General features: G+C 38.7%; 1 pseudogene; it reads right to left on the bottom strand.

Moving 5' to 3' along the window:
- Positions 1-1,850: 1,850 nt before the first annotated feature.
- LOC100724508 (ubiquitin-associated protein 1-like) lies at positions 1,851-22,973 on the bottom strand (annotated as a pseudogene).
- Between the last annotated feature and the right edge of the window lie 328 nt (positions 22,974-23,301).

The following is a 23,301-nucleotide window of genomic DNA, read 5'->3' as shown; positions in this document are numbered from 1 at the left end:
CAGGAGATACAGATACAGTAGAATTAGAGGTCACACACCTGAAATTTCTGAAAAAATAACAACTGAAGTAAAGAAGCAACTTAGTTCTTACATTGTTTGGTCAATTTTACATGCTTTATGTCTGATGGTCTAGTTATTTTGAAGATAGCAAGAGGCATTATGGTAGCCATTGTTAATTTCCTATTATCTTGTTTTGAAGTTCTGCATCATTTTCATTGTTGTCTTTTGTTTGGTTTATTCTGTTTTATTTCACTGATTTTATTATGCCTGATGATATGGGCAGTTATTTTGAAGATACCGAGATACATTATGGTACCCATTGTTTATTTTCTAATATCTTGTTTTGAAGTCTTGTATTGCTTTCATTGTTTTGTTTTGTTTGACTTTATTCTGTTTTATTTTGTTTGGTTTTATTCTCTTTAAAATAAAAAAAAATTTTAAAAGAAGAAAGAAGTGAAAAAAAAAGCTCTGAAAAATGCTCTGCAGATGAGTGATGAGTGTGAGCCAATTAAATCAGAAAAATAAACACTATACACCTTGCAGATGGCAGGGGGGGCTGTTAAAAAGGCTCACAGTAGCCATGAGCTTATCGGCCACCATCGTTCATACCCCCCACTCTAATGTCAGATCTAAACCGTGCCATCAAATACTTTATTGATCTCATGCCATAAAATTGGTATCAGGTGCAGGGTTCAGCTTGATCTCTTGAAGATCCCATGCCAGAAGAATTTAAAACAACATTCCCTAATGGATATAAGGTACATGTCTCCAGAATTTTTCTCTGCTGTGTTCTGAATCTGTGGTTACTGTGTCTCTGCAATTAGCAAGTCATGCCTTAAATTACCCAGCCATTTTGCCATGCCCTAATTCCCATCTCACTCTGCCTAGCTGCTGTGATGATGTTTTCTTTAAACTTTTGGATTTTTATTATTTGTCTCTGAAGAATCAAAATAGCAAATTATTTAAGATTCATGAAGACTTTCTGTTTTGAAGTCTTGTATCACTCTATATTTAAATCTTTAATGATAGTCAACATAATACAAAACAAACCAAAGAAACTGATTTCTACGCCAAGGTGTGTTACTCTTGTGTCATACTAAAGCAGGGCTGGAAGAGACTTTTCAGAGAATCTTGGGGGTTAGTGCTGGGGACTAGATCATGGCCTCCTTTTTCACTCATTCAGTTGTGCTGGGATGGGGCCAAGCATGACTCAAACTGGCAATGGTTTCCTAAATCAGGGGCCCTGAAGCCCTGGACAACAGAGGAATGTGGTCCAAACCACACTGAAAGAAATAGGCTGGACAAGAAAGCATAGTGACTGCCTGACAGAACAGACAAACTCAGTCCCATGGGAAAAAATGCCTTCTCTGTGCCTCACAGACATTGCAGAACTAATATAACACTAAGACTTTGTTAAAAGGTGACGATGAATAAAATGTGGAAGAAACCTTCACTTGCACTTGGATTAAAGTTAAGTCCACCTGTGGAGGCAGAAGGGGCAACTTCTAGCCCCAAAGTATCATTGTGTCCGGCCCTCTTTTTCCTCCCCATTCTTCTTAGCAGCAAAGTCAGGCTCCAGCTAAAGATGCAAAGACCCCAGAAAGACCTAGGGAGTCTATCTGGAGGACCAAGATGGGAAGGTCACTTCTCAAAATATACATAAATTTAATACAGAAGGAGCTAAAAAGCTTCCCTACTTCCCCTCCAGCTCAAGACCTAGGCTCACAGAGACTGGCAAGCAGTGTCTCCATACCTAATCTTATAACCTCTAAAAGAAATTTCCTCACAGGTGGGCTCTCCAGGGTCTCCTGGGGGTGTGGTTCTGTGGCAAGATGAGGCAGGGCCTGGTCTCAGGTGGCTCTAGCCCTAGCCATCAGGTCTTCCAAAGCATTGTCTTGTTCATTTTTGCGTAATAACAAGGTTTGCTTAATGTCTGTCAGTTCAAAGTCCATTTCCTTAAATCTGCTCATTAACTGAAGAGACTCCATCATCTTTTCTTCTGAACACTGGCACATTTCCAGAACCTCTTCCACTAAAACGGGGTGAAAGCCCTTCTCATAAAACTGTCCATATGAAAGAGGTAGTCAAGAATCTGCTCAGTATTCTCTCCTTTCTTCATAATGGCTCTCAGGACACACTCACATGCATAGCCCATGTTTATCACTGTCTCACCCCACATGCTGAGATTTAGAGTTTAAGAAACTTGCAGATTGGGCTTATATCCAAGGTAAGTCACAAACAAAAGATAATGTTCTCAACTGAAACTCCTAGTAGTGATAGATACCAGAGTGCGTGATGAAGTGACAGCTAGACAGAGAATGAAGTGAGCCTGTAAGAGATGCCCATACACTGCCATTCACTGGGAGACAGTGCTTGCAGTTCAGCATAGGCCTGGGGACAACTCCAAATGTTGGGCACTTATGACATTGAGAAATTCAGAGGGGAGACTGTGGGACCTGCATTTAGAGGTGATGATTCTTCTGTGTACACAGACAATACAGACAGGGAAGGAACGTAGGATCATGTCAGAGTTAGCATCTCTGTGCCACTATTCAAGTTCAAAGCTGAGAGCCCAAGAGTATGGTCCCCACTGATCTCACTGGCACTGCTTTAGGGAGATGGCTTTCTGGAATTTCAGGACATACCTCTGAGGAGGCAGGATGTACTATGGAAAGTACTTGCCAGCTTGACTGTCTTATCTGACTGCTGTCATGAGAGTCGAGTTTGGGAAAAGACAGAGATTTGATATGGCTTACTGTAGGGATAGGATAAAGGGACATTTTGGAAGACAGTGACATCTTTTTACAGTTGCCTAACTGTGACAGAGTTATAATATACAGCCACTGAGTTGATGAAGAGGTTTGAAATCGAGGGTTGCCAGCTCCAACAACGCCAAGACTTCCTCATCCTGTTACACATATGCAGAGTTCTGGGCAAATTATCATCCAGTAACTAAGCCATAATGGGTTCAGTGCTTCCTACCAAAATGTTTCTTACCTACTCCTTCTCATCAATAGCTTTTAATTCCAGATTATCAAATGGATCTTCTTCACATTCAAAGTCAGCAGGGTTGAAATCTGCCTTTGTGTGGGGTGGACTGAGAACTTTCTGTTTCATGGCACTACTGCTGATCCAAGTTGGAATGAGGATGTTGTTGAAGATAAGGTCAATAGGAGGTAGCATTGTGGCTGTACTGTGAGTCTGGAGAAGTTCTTTCATTATCACCCTTTGGGCCACTTTTAGAATTCACTTTAGCTTCTCCTTTCTACTGGGCTTCTTGGATTTTCTCAATATCATCAGCCCACTCAAATATTCTTTCCCAAGGAAAAGTCATCCTGTACTTCTCAGACAACTGTAGCCACTGCCAATGTCACAGCTGCCTTGTTGAAGCCCTACCTTCCCTCCACCTTTCTCTCACCATGCCATGTGGTGATGTTTTTAAACGATGCTTCTAGCAGCTAGTGATATTGATTAGAATGGAGAGGAGGGGAAGGTTAGGCTTGTATGGTGAGTAATTTTGACACAAAATAATAATTCTGCTTTAAGGAAAATAATAAAATGGTTTATTTTAAACCAAACATGAATGACCATGCTCTTAGAACACAGATTGAAGTTACCCTGAATGACAGACAGCACAGTGGGTAAATTTCTTCTATGGGTTTTAGATTTTATCTTATAGCACTCTTAACCTTAGAGTTGGTATCAAATCAACTTTTAATAAGCTAAATTATATATTCTGAGAAGTTTATTAATTATGAAAATATTAGGTGAGATACAGAGGTTCATGACAAATGGCTATTAAAGGATAAAAGATATTCCAAGATGATTTTGGCTCTAGTTCGCTATACTACATCTCTCCACAATCACAATGTTATAGTCAGCCAAAATCAAGCAGTCTTCAGGATCTTTAATATAGATTTGGCCTCTTCAGAGAACTTCAGTTCACAGTAACCTGAGTAGCATGCTAAGGGTTTGATCTTTTCCTCCCCAGCCAAGTCCCTGAGGGGAGAAACTGTTGGAGATGTCAAATGAGGTGGGCTACACAGGGAATGAGAGGAGTGAGGTAAGAGTCTACAGGTAGGAACTAATCCTCATAGGAAAACATGGACACTTGCCTGGGTCCCTCCAGAAGGGAACAGAAGTCTTGTCTGCAGAGGTCCCACAACTAACCAGTCTAGCTGTCCCTCAGAATGAGTCAATCAGGAAAAGTACAGGACTAGAGTCTCTAGTGAGGGAAGGAAGGGAAGAAGAGGAAAACAGAATAGGAGGTACAGAAATGGAGGGAAAGGGATGAGAGACAGGCCCATTTGAAATGTCAGCTGACATTTTCCCTGATATGCTGAACACCCTCCTTCCCCTCACAGGTTTGAAGGAATAGAGAAACGTTCTTATCTCTTTTCTTCATATGTGGGAAATGATTGTCCATTTGGGGGTTCCCAAGCTGCATGATTCAATGGGCATCTCTTACAGGTTCACCTCATCCTCTGTCTAGCTACCACTTCATCAGGCACTCTGGCATTTGGCACTACTAGGAGTTTCAGTTGAGAACATTATCTTGGGTTTGTGACTACCTTGGATATAAGCCCAATCTGGCAAGTTTCTTAAACTCTAAATCTCAGCTTGTGGGGCAAGATATTTAGCTCAGTTGCATAAGTGCCTGCCTGAAAAGCATGGAGTTATGAGTTTGATGACCACACACACCCACAAAAAAAATCTCAGCTTGCTAATCTGCAGAACAAAGGTTACAATATTATCTACCATATAAAGTTGTTTTAGAAGATTAAGGGAGATAATGTATATGAAGTGCCAGCCCCCACATTAAGAATAACAGTATTCTTACTGTTCTTTTTAGATAGGTGATGATCAATAAAAGCAGAATAAGACAACCTCAGTACAAGATTCTGGGGCTTTTTTAAACCTTCTGAACAAGTTTTCCCACTGAAATAGACTTGTTTAGAATAATACCATCTACACCCAGTTGATGCCCTGTGGAGTATGGGCAGAAACAGGAAGTCCATAAACTGGGATGATTCATTCAGGTTTCATCCCAGTAAGGCAAGTCAGGATTCTGCTTCAAGAGCAACCTGAAGTCAGGGTCAGGTCCTTAGAATAAACAGTTCAGATGGGTTTGGTGGCGTATTAGATTGAAGAGCTGAATTTCAGGCCAGTCTCTGCCATGAACTCACTATATCATTCTAGATAAGTGATTTCTTCTTTACTTAATTTTCCCACCTATTCAGTAGGAGAATTGGACAAGGGCCTCATCTTGCTCTAAAATATTGTATTTGGAAAGACAACAGAGATAGCAACAAATGAGGTGAGAATCTATAGGTTACTAGGAGAAAAACAAATCTCTCTCTCTCTTCTGTCTTTCTGTCTGTCTCTCCTAGCCCCAACATCTGCCTGTTTAATTTTGCATATTCTGACCCCAGTATACTTCCTCCTAGAGCCCACCACCAACTCACACAGCATTGTTTGGCTCTTTGTGATTTCTTTCCTCTATGTAGCCTGTTGTATCAAAGTAAATTTGTCCACAAGCCCACTGCCCTCACCCTCAAACCCTACTACTCAAAAAGTGCCTCCTTCTTAGAAAGTCAGGGCTCAACCAATTCAGTTCTCTGTGGAGATGGCTCAGCACAAAACCTAGTAACCAATCATCCCCATGTGCCTAAGAATAAGAGTATCATGAGATACACAATTTTCCATGATAACATCAGAATAGTCTGGGGCACACTGAAGTTTCTGATTACCAGCCAATCCACAGTTGAGTCAGTAAGTACTTAACTAAGCCAGGGATTTAACCCAGCAGCACAAATTCCTGCCTGGCAAGGGTGAGGTCGTGAGTTCAATTCCAGTACCAAAAAGAAAGTACTTAATTAATTAAAGGAAAATATGAAAAGTGCTTTATTAAAGGAAAATATGAATGAAAAACTTGGTATCAAAAATGTATCTCATCATTAATGAGTTTTTATCCAAGGGAAATAGGATCCAGAAATTGTTTTCATGCTAAGGCTGCAAGAAGCATGTACAGAGCTACAGAGTTTGGAAAGCATTTTCTCCTTCATGGATTCTCGCAAAACCCTGTGAGTTCATAAAGAGGAAAACCTAATCCCATTTTCACTTGCCACTGAAGTACAGAGAGGTTAATACACAGAGAAATAAACCATATCCATAGAGATGACTCAGTATCACAAAGATGGCACTTCTTCTTAAAGTAATCTGTAACTTCAATGCCATCCCCCAAAAAATCCTAACAGGAATTTTCTTGGGACTTAATAAACTGATCCTCAAATTTTTACAGAATAATAAATGGCTAAGGTACCCAGGAGAATTTTAAAAAGAATAAGAGTGGAATGGCTATCATAAAGATATCAAGATTTGCGGATGACCCAGGGAGAAAACCAGCCAGAGCGTCTCCCAAGACCCTCGCCACAGTGGAACTTAGGACACTGGCCAACAAAGGAACATGCTCACCTCCCTGGTATGCAGCCGTGGCTCAAGCCAGCGGTGGGCAACCCAGGGAGAGAACCGGTCAGCCGACATCTCCTGAGATCTTCACCATGTTGGCACTTAGGGCACTGGGCAACTAAGCAACCCACTCACCTCCCTGGTAAGCAACCATGAGCCTACTGGCATGCGGGCTGAGAATCAAACATCCTATCCTTCCCTTCCCTCCCTCTCCCCCCCCACCATTAGCAAATGGGAGCCAGAGATCTGAGCCTCTCTTGGGAGGATGACCTATGCAATATATCAAATATGGGGATTTCCTGTTGCCATCTCTTTGAAAGCAAATATTATCATTATTTTGCTTTGTTCCAATTAATTGTATTGCTCTATTCAACGCTCTGCTTTGATAGATTGTATGATGTTCTGTACTAGTTTTGGTTTTACTATACCTGATTGAAAGGACAAAGATTGTGAAAATAATGAGATATACTATGGTACCTATTACTGTTATCACGGTAACCTGCTGTATAGTTCTGTACCAATTTCATGCATTGTCTCGATTGGCTTTGTTCTGTCTTGTTCTGCTGTATTTTACTACCCTCAAAATAATAAAAAAAGATATCAAGATTTATTTAAAGCTATAATAACATTTAAAAAAGAATGGTAGTGGACAATGGAACAGAAAGATTAATAATGACATTAAAACATCATCTATGACAAAGGTAGCATTAAAAGTCAATGGGTATACATCAACTGCAGAGTGGATGAAAAAGCAGTGACGGTTTTATACAATGGAATACTACTCAGTTATAAAACAGGATGATCTTCAGGCCTTTATAGGTAATGTAGACAACTTGAGACTATCCTCATAAGTCATATTTATTAATATCACATTGTGTCTCTAGTGTAAAAATCAATAAGAAATGTAGAAGTAATAAAATGCAAAAATGTGTAACTGCTGTTGTAAAAGAGAGGAAAAGAGAGTGCTCTAAAGAATATAACTGCATGTATCTTTAAGTGTGTAGGATTGATAACCATATCACTAAGTTTTTGTTGGGGCATTGAACAGAACTGTTTGCTGTCTCACTGTTTGAATGTCCACTTTGTATGCTTTAATTTTGTGATTTGAACAACTATTTCTAAGGGGACAATATGTAATTTATCAACTAGTGATTTCTTACGGTTTTATTTTTTTTTGAAATTCTGTATTATTTCTACCCTTTTTTCTGTTTTGCTTTTTTCTGTTTAAATAATTTTTTTCTTTTTTTATTTAAAGAGAAAAAAGAAAGGACATAAAAAAAACAAAGCAGTAAAAGGGTACAAGTAATACAGAATTTCAAGAAAAATATACAGTAAGAAATCACCAGTTAATTGGTTACATAATATCTTCCCAGAAACAGTTGTCCAAATTACAAAATTAAAGTATATAAAGTGGACATTCATACAGTGACATTGTAGACAGTTCTGTTCAATGATCCAACAAAAGCTCAGTAATATGGTTTTCCATCCTACACACTTGAACATACCCGCGGTTATATCCCTTAGTCCACCTTCCTTTCCTCTCTTTTTTTTTTTATTTAAGAGGAAAAAGAGAAAAACACAAAACAAAACAAAGCAGTGTAAGGTTACACATAATACAGAACTACAAAAAAAAAAACATAACAGTAAGAAATCACCTGTTAATAGATTACATATTATCATCTTGGAAATAGTTGCTCAAATCACAGTATCAAAGAATACAAAGTAGACATTCAAACAGAGAGACTGCAAACAGCTGTGTTCAATGATCCAAAAACATTAATATAGTCAGCTGTTTAACACCCCTAAACACACTTGCTGTTATATCCGTTAGAGCTCTTTTTTTTTCCTCCCTCTTTTTTTTACAACAATATTTACACATTTTGGACTTTATTACTCCTTAGTTCTTATTACTTTTGGGGGGGGAGAGAATAAAGTCAAATATGGCAAACCAAAGCTGTCAGTCAGAACCAAGGATATACATAGCACATGATGTAGAACAGAGTACAAGGTTATTAACAATGGTTATCAACGTTGTCTCTTGTTTCCTTAAAAAGAATTGTCTATCTCATTAGATATTATAAAGTTGGACAAAACAGTAGAGAACAAGACCAATAAAACTTAGGCATTGTAAATATTACAGGACTTCCAAAGGAGACAATAGTCAAACCAGAATGGGCATCTTTGTGAATCTTATTGCCTTCAAAGTAGTTGCCTATACCCTCAGACTTGATACTATCGCACAGAATGGAACAGAGTCTAATCAGTCAAAACAAGATCGTGGGAGTATTACAGGACTTCAAAACAAGTTAATAGGAGATCGAAAAGAGTTACTATTATATATCCTAATTTTTTAAAATTTTCCCTTAACTAAAATAAACATAAGAAATAACAAAATAATTTTTTAAAGAATAGTAGTTACCATAGTGTCTGTCTTTTTCCTTGAAATATTTGGATAAAACTTCATATACCATAGCTTCAAATATTTCCATATCAAGGAGCCCAGAATAAAGCCTTTCTAATTAATAAGTGAAAATTGTATAAGGCTTCAAGGCCACATAATGGGGAATCATGATTACCACATATTTTTATATATTTGAATCATTACTTACATTAGGGAAACTATTCAGTATTCATACATGCGAGATTGATTTATTTCACTTATGAGTATGGTCTCAAGCTGCGCCCATTTATTGATAAATATCTCAATGTGATCCTTCTTTATAGCTGAATAATATTCCATTGTATAGAAATACCAAAACTTTTTTATCCATTCCTCAGTTAATGGACACTTGGGTTGTTTCCAAGATCTGGCGATTACAAATTGTGCTGCTATAAACATAGGTGCACATATATCCCTGTGGTATGATGCTTTCAGTTCTTCTGGGAATATGCCTAGAAGTGGAATAGCTGGAATAAATGGGATTTCCAATCCCAACTTTTTGAGAAACCTCCAGACAGACCTCCACAAAGGCTGTACCAGTCTACACTCCCACCAACAGTGCAGGAGAGTTCCTTTTTCCCCACAGCCTCTCCAGCATTTGTTGTTGTTGGTTTTCTTGATCCTGGCCATTCTTTCAGGAGTGAGATGGTATCTCAGTGTGGTTTTAATTTGCATTTCTCTAATGACCAATGATGATGAGCATTTTTTCATGTATTTATTTGCCATTTGCATTTCTTCATCTGAGAATTGCGTATTCATCTCAGATGCCCATTTTTGGATTGGATCTTTGAATTTTGGAGGTCTGAGTTTTTTTAATTCTTTATATGTTTTAGACAAGAGTCCCTTGTCTGAGAGAGAGTTCACTAAAATCTTTTCCCAGTTTTGGGTTTTCTTTTCACTATGCTGGAGATTTCTTTTGACATGCAAAAACTTTTTAATAAGAAGTGGTCCCAGTTATTGATTCTGGGAAGTATTTCCCGTGCAGTTTGAGTCCTATTCATGAATTCTCTACCTACTCCTATGTCTCCAAGGTTTCTACCCAATTTGTCTTCCAATAGATTTAGCGTTTCTGTTTTAATATTCAGATCTTTGACCCATTTAGATTTTAATTTAGTACATGGTGATAGACATAGGTCTAGCTTTAGTTTTCGGCAAATGGAGAGCCAGCTTTTCCAGCACCATTTATTAAAGAGACTGTCGTTCTTCCAGTGAACCTGTTTGGCTCCTTTATCAAAGATAAGGTGGTTGAGTGTGTTTGTAGTTGTGGTTGTGTTTTCTAATCTATTCCATTGATCTTCAGCTCTGTTTTGATTCCAATACCATGTTGATTTTATTACTGTTGCTTTGTAGTATAACTTCAAGTCAGGGATTGTGATGCCTCCTGCTTTGTCTTTGCTGCTTAGAATTGCCTTTGCGATTCTAGGTCTCTTCTGGTTCCAGATGAAATTTAGGAGTGATTTCTCTAGATCTATAAGGTATGTTGATGGTATTTCTATTGGGATTGCATTGAATCTGTATAAGAGTTTTGGGAGAATAGCCATCTTCACAATGTTTGTTTTTCCTATCCATGAGCAAGGGATGTCTTTCCATTTTCTGAGATCATCTTCAATTTCCTTTTTCAGTGTATTATAGTTTTCACTGTATAAGTCTTTCACTTCTTTCGTAAGAGTAATTCCTAAATATTTCATTTTTTTGCTTGCTAATGTGAATAGTCCAGTTTCTCTTATTTCCCTCTCTGTGATTTTGTTGTTTGAGTATAGGAATGCTATTGATTTCTGAGTATTGATTTTGTATCCAGCCACATTACTGAATTTATTTATTGTATCTAAGAGTCTTTCAATGGAGCTTAGGGGGTCTTCTATGTAGAGTATCATGTCATCTGCAAACAATGACAAATTAACTTCTTCTGTTCCTATCTTTACCCCTTTTATTTCTCTTTCTTGCCTAATTGCTCTGGCTAGTACTTCCAGTACTATATTAAATAGGAGTGGTGATAAAGGACATCCTTGTCTTGTGCCCGATTTTAAAGTAAAGGCTTTCAATTTTTGGCCATTTAGTATGATGCTGGCTGTTGGTTTGTCATAAATGGCCTTTCTTATATTGAGGTAAAAACCGTTTATTCCAATTTTCTGTAAAGTTCTTATCATGAATAAATGTTGGACCTTATCAAAGGATTTTTCTGCATCTATAGAAATGATCATGTGATTCTTATTTTTGGCTTTATTGATATGGTGGATTACATTTATTGATTTGCGTATGTTGAACCATCCTTGCATTCCTGGGATGAATCCCACTTGGTCATGGTGTATAATCTTCTTGATGATTTGCTGGATCCTATTTGCCAATATTTTATTGAGGATTTTTGCATCTGTGTTCATCAGGGAGATCGGTCTATAGTTCTCTTTTATAGTTGGGTCTTTCTCAGGTTTTGGTACTAGAGTAATATTTGCTTCCAGGAATGACTTAGGAAGGATTGCTTCCCTTTCAATTTCATTGAATAGTTTGAGGAGTGTGGGCATTAGGTCTTCTTTGTATTTCTTGTAGAATTCTGCAGTGAATCCATTTGGGCCCGGGCTCTTCTTGGTGGGTAAGGACTTAATTTCATTTTCAATTTCAGTATCAGAGATTGGGTTATTCAACAGTTTTACATCCTCTTGATCTAGCTTTGGCACTTCATATGCTTCTAAGAATCTATCTATTTCTTCTGTGTTATCAAACTTTTGTGAGTAGAGGTTTTCGAAATAGGTGTTGATGATCTTCTGTATTTCTATTGGGTCTGTAGTGATTTCTCCTTTTTCATGTCTTATTGCATGAATTTGAGCCTTTTCTTCCCTTTTTTAAATAAGGTTGGCTCGGGGCTTATCGATTTTATTTATTCTTTCAAAGAACAAACTCTTTGATTTGTTGATTCTTTGGATTGTTTTCTTAGTCTCTATTGCATTGATTTCTGCTCTGATTTTTATAATTTCCTCTCTTCTTTTGGCTTTGGGCTTGACTTGCTCTTCTTTTTCTAGCTGTTTGAGGTGTAGCATCAAGTTATTTATTTGTATTCGCTCTGTTTTCCTGATGTGGGAACTCAGTGCAATAAATTTTCCTCTCAGGACGGCTTGCATTGCATCCCACAGATTCCGGTAAGTTGTATCTGCATTTTCATTTCCTTTTAGGTATTGTTTGATTTCCTCTTTAATTTCTTCTGTGACCCACTGATTACTCAAGAGTGTGTTATTCATTTTCCATGTGTTTGTGTGATTTTTGCAGTATCTTTTATCATTAATTTCTAATTTCAGAGCGCTATGATCCGATAACATGCAAGGGATGATTTCAGCTGTTTTGCACTTGTTTAAATATGTTCTGTGAGCTAATATATGGTCTATGTTAGAAAATGATCCATGTACTGCTGAGAAGAATGTGTATTCTGATGTTGTTGGGTGAAACATTCTGTATATGTCTATCAAACCCATTTGTTCACAGGTGTGATTCAGTTCTGTTATTTCTTTGCTCATTTTCTGTCTGTTTGATCTGTCCCTTGGTGTCAATGGCGTATTAAGGTCTCCTGTTACAATTGTGTTACTGATAATTTGAGTTTTCATTTCTGTTAATAACTGTTTTATATAACTGGGTGCTCTGGAGTTTGGTACATATATATTTAAGATAGTTATCTCTTCCTCTTGGAGTTTTCCCCTTACGAGTATGTAGTGAACTTCTTTATCCTTTATGGTCATTGTTGGTTTAAAGTTCACGTTGTCTGCAAACAGAATGGCTACTCCTGCCTTTTTTTGGATTCCTGCTGCATGAAGAATTGTTTTCCATCCTTTGACTTTCAGTCTGTGAGTATCCTTCTGGGTTAGATGGGTTTCCTGTAAACAGCATATGGTTGGATTTTGTTTCTTGTTCCATTCTGCTTGTCTGTTTCTTTTGGTTGGTGCATTGAGACCATTTACATTAATGGTTATTACTGTTAAATGTTGGTTAATTGTAGGAATGTTATCTCTCTGCTGTTGCATCTTTATCTTTCTGTTCTGTTTAATTATTTGCTTTGCTTAGAGGTTTTTTCCTTTGTGTATCTAAACTGTCTTTCAATATTTTTTGCAGGGTTGGTTTGGTGTTCATGAAGTTCTTCAGATGTTCTTTGTCATGGAAGTATCGTATTTCACCATCTATTTTAAATGATAATTTTGAAGGATATATCACTCTAGGTTGGAAATCATTTTGCTATAGGATCTGAAATATTTCACTCCATGCTCTTCTTGACTTTATTGTTTGTGATGAGAAGTTTGCTGTGATTCTGATAGGTTTTCCTTTATAAGTGATCTGTCTTTTCTCTCTGACAGCTTTTAATAATCTATTCTTGTGTTGGATTTCTGGGATGGTGATTATTATATGTCTGGGTGTAGTTTTATTTTGGTTATGACTATTTGGAGTTCTATATGCTTCACTGATCCTGATGTCAGTTTTTGATCTCATGCTTGGGAAATTTTCAGCTGTTACTTCTCTAAATATCCTCTTGATATCACTTATGTTGTCTCCTTCTTTTTCATTAATCCCCATCATTCTTATGTTATTCTTCTTTGCATCGTCTTGCAGTTGTTGAACTGTTGTTTCCTGATTCCTTGTTATTTTTAAAAGATCTTTTGTTTCCTGTTCACTAGCTGCGATCCTGTCTTTAAGGTCTGAAATTCTATCTTCACTTTCATTAAGGCGGTTTTTACAACTTTCAGTGGAGTTTTTTATTTCCTGTATATCTCTGTGCATCTGCATTATGTATTCTGTTTGTTTCTTATATTGCCTGCCTAGGGATTCTATCTGTTTGTTTAGTTCCTCCAATTTTTTAATCTGTGTTTTCTTTAGATATATTTAGAATCTCTTTCATTTCTTTTATCATTTCTTCTTTTATCTGGGAGATTATTTCGAGTTTGAATTTCTTTAAAGCTTCCTGGAGTTGCTTGTCAACTTCAGTAGCTATTGTGTCTGATATATGACGTGGATGGGGTATGTTTTCTTCTAAATACATTCCTCTTAGGGTTTCCTGAGATGGGCTGGAGGTTTGAGGTTGTAATTTGGTCTTTTGTTTTGTCATTTTCCTATATTTCTGTGGTTCAAGTGTTATTTGAAAGCTTTCTCAGGATCTGTTGAAAATCCCCTTCTATGTTTGCAGCTACTGAGACTCTGGCACCACGCTACCCCAAGCCATTGGGCCTGCAGAACTAATGGCCCTCCTCTGCTTGTTCAGAACTCCGCAGTTCCAGACAAGGTGGGCCTCAGGGACACTGTGCACCCACCTACCCCTTGGAAGCTCCACAGTTCTTCAATCGCAGCTGGGTTAGAGTACTCACCACAGGCCGCAGTGCCTCAGGAGCCTGTGATCCCTCCCTGCTTGCAGAGATATCCACAGTCCTCCAGACAAAGGAAGGGGCTTCTGCAGGCGCTCCAGATCCACCCAGCTCCTCCTCTGCACACAGATGGCTAGGCGTGGCTGGGCTCGGGGGATAGTGTAGGCCCGCCCATCCATCGGGAGCTCAGCAGACCTCCAAGTGTAGCCGGGAGGGATGGGGAGGTGGCTGTAGTGGCCTCCAACCCACTGCTCCACTTCACTGCACCCAGAAGCCTGGGGGGGTCTGGAACAGTCCAAGATTTGGGCAGACTGTGCTGGGCACTCACCACAGGCTGAGGTGCCTCAGGAACCTGCGATCCCTCCCTGCTTGCAGAAATATTCAGTCCTTCAGACAAAGGAAGGGGCTTCTGCAGGCACTCCAGATCCACCCAGATCCTCCTCTGCATGCAGATGGCTAGGCGCGGCTGGGCTCGGGGATAGTGTAGGCCCGCCCATCCGTCGGGAGCTCAGCAGACCTCCAAGTGTAGCCGGGAGGGATGGGGAGGCGGCTGTAGTGGCCTCCAACCCACTGCTCCACTTCACTGCACCCAGAAGCCTGGGGGGTCCGGAACAGTCCGAGATTTGGGCAGACTGTGCTGGGCACTCACCACAGGCCGCGGTGCCTCAGGAACCTGCGATCACTCCCTGCTTGCAGAAATATTCCTAAATAATTTTTTAAAAAAATCAATGTGTATAAATGAAGTATTCAATAGATGGTGCTGTGACTATGGATAGACTACATAAAAATGGGGAAAATTAGATTTCTGTGTTATGTAAAATATAAACATTTCAAATGGATTAAATACCTGAACATTAGGTGTTTTAAGGCTTTAAAACTTCTAGGAAACAATCAAACCATGAAAGAAAAAAGTGTATGCATCTGATCACTTTCAAAGCTGGTAATTTTTTTTTGATACAGGATCTCACTATGTAGTTTAGGCTGGCCTTGAACTCACTATGTACTGCCCTCAAACTTATGGCTGTCCTCCTACCTCAGCCCCCCATAATAATAATTCAACAGGAAAAAATAACAATCATAAATGTATATGCACCAAATACTGGGGTACACAATTACATAAAATAAACACTAATATATATTAAAAATCAGATAATCAGTAATTCAATTGTAATGAGGGATCTCAACCCCCTACTATCACAATAGATTGATTAGATGAAAAAACCAACAAAGACAAAACTTTTGAATAAATGAATCTAATAGATACCTATAGAGTTTCCCACCCATCAACATAAGCATTCTTCCTAGCAGTACATAGGACTCTCTCCAAAATAAATCATATATTAACTCATAGAGCATGTTTAAGAAAATGCAAAGGATTTGAAATTGTCACACACATATTGCCAGACCATAATGTAGTGAAATTAAAAATCAATAGCAAAAGAAACCTCAAAAACTTCATAAATACATGAAAATTAAGTAATACCCTCTTCAATAACCAATGAGCCACAGATGAAATGAAGGAATAAATTAGAAAGTTTCTACAATTATATGATAATGTCAGTACACCACAATGAAACCTATAGTTAGCAATAAAAGGAGTCCTAAAATGAAAACAGGCTTTGGAATTAGTAATATGTAAGGCTATGAAATCTTTTTGTACCAGGAATCAAACTCAGAAACTTTTGCTGAGCTATGTCTTTGGCCCTGTAGTGCAAAAGATTTTGACATAGGATTTGAAATTGTCACACACATATTGCCAGACCATAATGTAGTGAAATTAAAAATCAATAGCAAAAGAAACCTCAAAAACTTCATAAATACATGAAAATTAAGTAATACCCTCTTCAATAACCAATGAGCCACAGATGAAATGAAGGAATAAATTAGAAAGTTTCTACAATTATATGATAATGTCAGTACACCACAATGAAACCTATAGTTAGCAATAAAAGGAGTCCTAAAATGAAAACAGGCTTTGGAATTAGTAATATGTAAGGCTATGAAATCTTTTTGTACCAGGAATCAAACTCAGAAACTTTTGCTGAGCTATGTCTTTGGCCCTGTAGTGCAAAAGATTTTGACATAGAGCTATCTGACTAGGCAAAAAAGAGATAACTAAGGTGTCCCTTATTATTCCTATTTAATAAGTGTCCTCAATGCATCCTTTAGGTTGACTTAGCTCTAGGGCCAGGTGGATGCCATCTGGAGAGCATAGAAGATAAATTTGATCAACCTATCCACCCTCAGACTGGTGCAAGGCAATCTTATCTTTCCCAATAGCTCATGAACTTTGTTTCCATATGACATTTATAAGTTATTGTGACAGAAATGTTTAAAGAAGGAAGTATCACCTTGTAATAAACTACTGCTTTTATCCATTGGAAGAGAGTACACCAAAAGATGAGTCACAAGCAGAGCAGTTCTCAGGTTGTAAAGTAACTCACCTCTGCAGACAGAACAATTGACTTGAAGACCTTTTGCCCCATGCACTAGGGCAAAGATATCTCCAGACACTTGTCTTCATTTGATTATCTATGTAACCTTTTCTAGTAACAGAACAAGGCTATACTTTATTTAAATTTTTATATCTTTGAAACTCACAGGTTAAATTTATAAATTATCATCTGGCAGTCACATTTTAAGTTAGAAAAACCTACATCAGTCTTCTAGTAACACATAAAAACCTATTTACTTTTAATTAACATAGGTAAATCAATTTTTTACTGGCTGCTGTGGAATGTAAGCAATTGCTGTAGGATAGGTCAGTTTAATCTCTGAAAGAATGGGTAATCTAAGTGATCTGAAGATCTACTGAAAAGTTTAGAGAGAGTTATTAATCTACTAGCAGAAAATTAAGGATGATAGAAAAGTGGAGACTTTCAGTGGTCATGAGAAAATGTCCACTGAGGAACTTTGGATGTCCACCAGAGTGTTGCCCTGGCCAGGAAACCTCAGGTCTCAGGTGTTCTTTTGTTTGTTTGTTTGGTTTGGTTTGGTTTTTTTTTTTTTGTTTTTTTTTTTTTTTTTGGTGGAACCAGGGATCAAACTCATGACCTTGCAGTGCCACTGAGCTAAATCCCCAGCCCAGGTCTCAGTTGTTTTGACACAGATAACCAGAGATCAGTCTCCAGAAAGGAATCCAGCTGTCTGTCTGGTCAACATTTCATTGAATCCATTGGCCACTGGCTTTAATGGGGATTCACCAAACATACGCTGGGGAAACCTGTCTTCTGCTTTTAAGGGTGGCAGCTGCTATGAGTGATTAATTAGCTAGCAGAGTAACCACTGTGTGTCATAATTCTATAAAGGATAGTTAAAAGCCTGAGCAAGCTCATTACCTAGTGCTCTATGAATTAACAATGAAAGTTTTAAAATCCACGACTTGAAAAGTTGGAGAGCCTCTTTATTTTAAATGTGTTTAGATCCCATAGGTGTACTGCTTTGGGGGGTAGCTTCTTCCATTGTCACATGGAAACCTGTTCTCACCACAGTGACTCAGGTTTTATCTCAAAAAGAGGTATGGCCTCAAACATTACACCAGGACATGGCTCTCATGTAGGTTCTCCTGGATGGGCACAATTCCATCTGGGTCTCATCTGACCCAGAGACAGGTATGTGTCCCTCATCTAAGATGACTTCCCTGTCTTTGACATTAGCAAATGCTCACTTTCTATGGGCTTAACTAAAAGGACAAGATTTGAATAGTCTAGAGGGTTTTTTTTTAACTTTACATGCCTCTATAAGGAAAGTACAAAGTGGAATATGAATAGAAGTAAAGTCAAAGAAAGAAAACTGAAGCAGAACAGGCTTGACATTTCCTGTAGAGTACAGAGAAGGATCAGAGCCCGTCTGTCTCAGTGAAACCTGTCCTCCAAGTCTTGAAGACCAGCCATCATCCTAATACTGCTTAAATGGTGGAAGGAGTCTTGATTTTATTACAGGCATGTATATGTTCTAAGTCTGAGGTAGATTTTATTTAAGAACCATTTTATATAAGTATACATTAAAGTCTGTCAGGGGTGTTCTAATATTTTTCTGTCTAGTGTTATTGTCTAAATACAGTTAAGCAAGGAGTACCTGTAACTTTAGCAACTAATTTAAATTTTAAAAAATCAAAATAATAAAAATATACCATTAAAGAAATATCATGATCTTATTCTCTTCCCATGTTTTAACTTATTATTTTAATAAAACTATGTTTTTAATAAAAACAATGAGCAAATCACAAGCAATTATCACAAGTAATTATAAGCAACTGAAAAAGATAAAGCAAAATTTGAAGCATAAAAATTTGTTTCCTAAATGGGTACCAGATTAGAGTCTGATATAAAAGCAAATTCTTATCTCCATCTAATGATCTTGGTGGGACCTCCAAATGATATAGGGGAATGAAACTCTTGACCTACTATATGTGCAGTATGAGTCTGTGTTTTCTAAATCAAATAATTTAGGAACAACAGAGATTAAGAGCAGAATATATTTATTGAGAGAAAAAAGTTCCTGTCTGAGAGATAGAAGGGGTCCTGAATGGGTTGCCAGGGACTCTATCATTTTTAGGGACCTTTATAGAGTAAAATCAGGAAGTTAAATAGGTCTTTCTCCTTGGGAGAGAAGCCAAGCCCTCTTGTTTTGGTAAAGATGGAGGATAGATAACAGCAGGCTACAGAGGCTCCCTGAGATAGTCAACTTAGATTCGAAAAATAATACAGTGTGGGGAATCCCAAACAGAGGGATAAGGATCCTCCCAATCCAGGAACAAACTAAGCTGATTGAAACCAATTAAACATACAGTCCTGATGCTACTATTAGAACAGCTAAAGGTTCGGTGCTCCCACTGCAGCACTTGAACTCACACAGCTGAGAATTACCAAGCTTCCCGAAAGCCCACAACTTCAATTCACTGGAGACACACTCACACTGAGGTCATGGGTCCACAAGCCAAACGGAGAGCTGAGCTGGTGGGGAACCTGCATTGACCTGTGGTGAGTGACGGGAATAAAACAAGTTAACAGAAAAAAGGGCTCCAACAGACGACATTCTGCTGATCCAGGAAAGGTAAATACAAAGGACATTGATCCATGAAAGTTAAATACAAAGGACATTGACGATGACAAACATGCAATTTCAGACATGGCAACAGTGGACATAAAGTGATATCTTTAGGACCTCATAGACAAGTTCAAAAGGGAAATATTTAACCAAGTAAACCAAGATATAAATAGATTAATAAAAGAAATGCTGGCAGACTGGCAAGAACAAGGAGCGGTGGTGACTGTAGTCAGCTGCTCCTTTCTCAAAGGGGATTGGTGGGGTATGCTTGACCTAGGTCATGCCCCAGACTGAGACCCAATAGCTTAGCCCAAACCAAGTCCCTACGCTTGGAAGAACACCCTAATGCAGTGAAGCCCTCAGCAGGTTGACTGATCCAGAGGGGAGGATCCAGCATGTGCTGCCCCTGTTTGTACCACCATAGTACATGGCAGTGGGCAGGAGCACCTGGTCAACACACTTCAAACAAACTGTAACCAACAAAGAAAGAAACTGGGGCCTCCTATGTACACATGTATTGAAGGAACAAAAAATATGAGAAGAGAAAGCAACAAGAAAAAAAATTCCCAGCCCCCCACCCTGAGAACATTGATCCAGGAAAGGTAAATACAAAGGACATTGATGACAAACATGCAATATCAGACATGGCAACAGTGGACATAAAGTGATATCTTTGGGACCTCATAGACAAGTTCAAAAGGGAAATATTTAACCAAGTATAGCAAGATATAAATAGATTAATAAAAGAAATGCTAAGCACCTCTCAAGAAGACACAGATGGAAGAATGGAGGAACACAAAAAAAGGGGAGAATTACTTGATGAAGAATATAAAGAAAACATAGAATACATGAAGCAGGTTCAAAGAGATTACCAGGAAATTAAAAACTCCATTGAAAGCCGACAGAACTGCTTGAAAGAAACTAAAGATAGATTATCCAAACTGGAGGACAGGTTTGCAATGTGGGATCATGAAAGGAAAGATTTTTAAAAAATAACAAGGAAACAAGAAGTAACAATACAAAGGCTTGAAGATGACAAGAGGATCTATGACTTAAGAATAAAGAATGTGAATAAAGAAGCAAGGGTACAGACAAAGGAACTACAAAGGCTATTCACAGAAATAATTGAGGAAAACTTCCCAAACAAAGGAAAAGGAAATGATATTTAGATATATGAGGCATACAGAACTCCAGGCACCTACAACCAAAACAGAACTACACCCAGGCATATAATAATCCAGATCTCAGAATTCAATATAATAACAATATTAAAATCCGTTAGAGACAAGAAAGAGATTCCTCTAAAGAAAGGCTCATCAGAATAATGGCAGACTTCTCGACACAAACCGTGAAGTCAAGATGAGCCTGGAGTGCAATATTCCAAGCCCCAAAAGAAAATAACCTCCAGCCCAGATTGATATACCCTGAAAAACTGTCTCTAGAAATTAATGCAGAAACAAGATGTTTCCAAGACAAAGAGGAACTTGGGCCATTCGTGACCACCAATCCAACTCTACAGAGAATACTGCAGGGCATTCTAGAGAGAGAGAAAAGTACTAGGAATAGTGACAGAGAGGCCTCAATGATTGGAGCAGAAAACTGAATGAAGAAGACAAGCAGACAACTGATGGTAAAGAAAAAAAGAATATAACAGAAATGAGGCAGACAAGGTTGGTTATAATCTCCAATATAGATGGCCTTGATACACTAAATTTAAAAAAAAAAAAAAGAACCACACATAGAGTAGATCAGGCGGTAGGGTCAAGCAAGATGCTATTTTTAGGAAATATGACTAGCTAACAAAGCAGGCTGTATATGACAAACAAAGAGGATTATCAAGAGCATTCTGACAATTTAAGTTTAAGGGGGTTCTCAGTCCATGTGACATTCCACTTATCTGTTTCCTGGGCATCCAGTGGGATAACCTTGATGTGAGAATGATGTATCCAGGTAGGTTTTCCTGCTACTTTGACAATCATAGGGATATATACTCAAGGCAAAAGAAGGAAAAAGAAAACCATCATAGGATTCTAAGGATGATGGCATACAGTCCAGTCCAGTGAGGTTCAAAAGAAGAGTTGCAGGAATGATGCTTAAGTAGCACTCAATCTCCTGGATTAGAAACAAGAAGAGTTTCTGGTGTGAGCAGAGATTTGGGTTGGTGGTCTCGGAAGAGTTGGTGGATAAAAGTCAGCACAGGTTGAAGAGCCTGTAGGGACTCAATAAAACTGTGGTTAGCAGTCTCTACCAAATGACTACTATTAAGGTGGGGGACAAGGGGTGGTGGTCTCCCATAGACTGCCTGAAAAGGGGCTATTTCATTTATATATGGAGTACAACACACAGAGGAGAACAAAAGAAAGGAGATTCACCCACTTTTTGCCAGACTCTAAAATCAATTTGCTAAGCATCTCTTTTAGAGTTTGGTTCATCTTCTCAACTTGACCTGAACTTTGGGGATGGTAGGCACAGAGACATTTCCAATCCATCTGTAATAACTGAGCAACTTTATTAGTGATGGAAGCTATGAAAGCCAGGCCATTGTTGGACCCCATAGATAAGTGAAGGCCAAATCTAGGAATTATTTCATATAAAAGCTTTTTGACAACAATCAAGGCTGATTCAGTCTTTGTTGGATATCCCTCAGTCCAACCGGTGAAGGTGTCTACCCATAGCAGTAAATACTTATGTCCATGTAGACCTGGTTTCTCTGTTTCTGTGAAATCAATTTCTCAGTGTTCTCCAGGAAAAGTCCCTCAATATCTAGTTCCTTCTGAGGTAGCAGTGGTTTTGGCATTTACTTGCAGACATTGTGGGCATCTTTGACTGACTTCCTTTGCCATTTGAGTCAGCTTAGAAATGAAGTACCTGTTCTTAAGCAACTCAGCCAATTTTGAGGCTCCTAGATGTGAGGCCTGGTGGATTTGAAGAAGTCAAGTCTCTTCCTAAGGCAGTGGGTGTTAAAATTCATCTTTCTGGCAATTGAAACCAATTTTGGGGGTGCTCTTGTTTTGCTCTCAGTTGTCTAGCTAGCTCCTGATCTGACTTGGATTACACCAATTGGAGCAAACAAAGGGGTGGCAGAACTGGCAGCAAATGGGACTGTAGGCTGCACAGATGACTTTAGACCTGCCTCTTAAGCACTCTTGTCAGCAAGTGCATTTCCTATCAAGATTGGATCTTTTCCCATTTGGTGGCCCCTGTAATGCACCACTGTTATAGATTTGGGGAGCCAGACAATGGCTAACAAGTCCAGGATAAAAGGAGAATTCTTAATCTTTGAATTAGTAGAGGTTAGCAGTCCCCTTTCTTGGTAAATGACCCCATGCACATGAACAGTAGCAAACACGTAACAGCTATCTGTGTAGAGAGTTGCCCTTAGATCCTTAGCTAATTTTAGGGCCTCTGTAAGGGCAATGAACTTAGCTCTCTGAGTGGAGGTGCCTTGATCCAGGGTTGGGCCCAGAAGACCTGTGTATGTGTGGTCATGGTTGCCCCTGTCACCTGTTTACCTTCAGAGAGCTACTGTCATCATGAAAGTGTTTAACATCTGGACTTTCTAGTGGAAGATCAGTGAGGTCCTGATGAAGGCGGATAGTCACAGAGATCAGGTCCTGGCAATCATGAATAGGCACCTGCAGATCATCATCTGGCAATAGAGCTGTCGGATTTAAGATAGTAGCCATTTATCAGGTGGGGCCCTCAGAAGAATTTCAATCGCATGAGGCATTATAATCTGGAGTTTCTATACAAAGGTTAGCTTATTTGTCTTTTTTACTGTTAAGGCAGTAGTTACGATGGCTCTAAGGCAATTAGGCCAGCCCCAGGATTAAGTCTAGTCTTTTTGAGAGATATGCAACTGGGCAGCACCATGGTCCCAACATTTGAGTTAGTACTCCCTTAGCTATTCCTCGTTGTTCCGCAATGAACAGCAGGAGTGGGTGAACCCTGAAATTGTCAATCTTTTTCCGATAGGGCCCAAAGGGTCGTTTCCCCTTTCTTCAATTTGGCCTT

Source organism: Cavia porcellus, unplaced genomic scaffold (assembly GCF_034190915.1).
Source record: "Cavia porcellus strain 051 isolate PalLab524CR breed Dunkin Hartley unplaced genomic scaffold, mCavPor4.1 scaffold_25, whole genome shotgun sequence".
NCBI lineage: Eukaryota > Metazoa > Chordata > Mammalia > Rodentia > Caviidae > Cavia > Cavia porcellus.
This window is presented reverse-complemented; position numbering and strand designations above follow the sequence as displayed.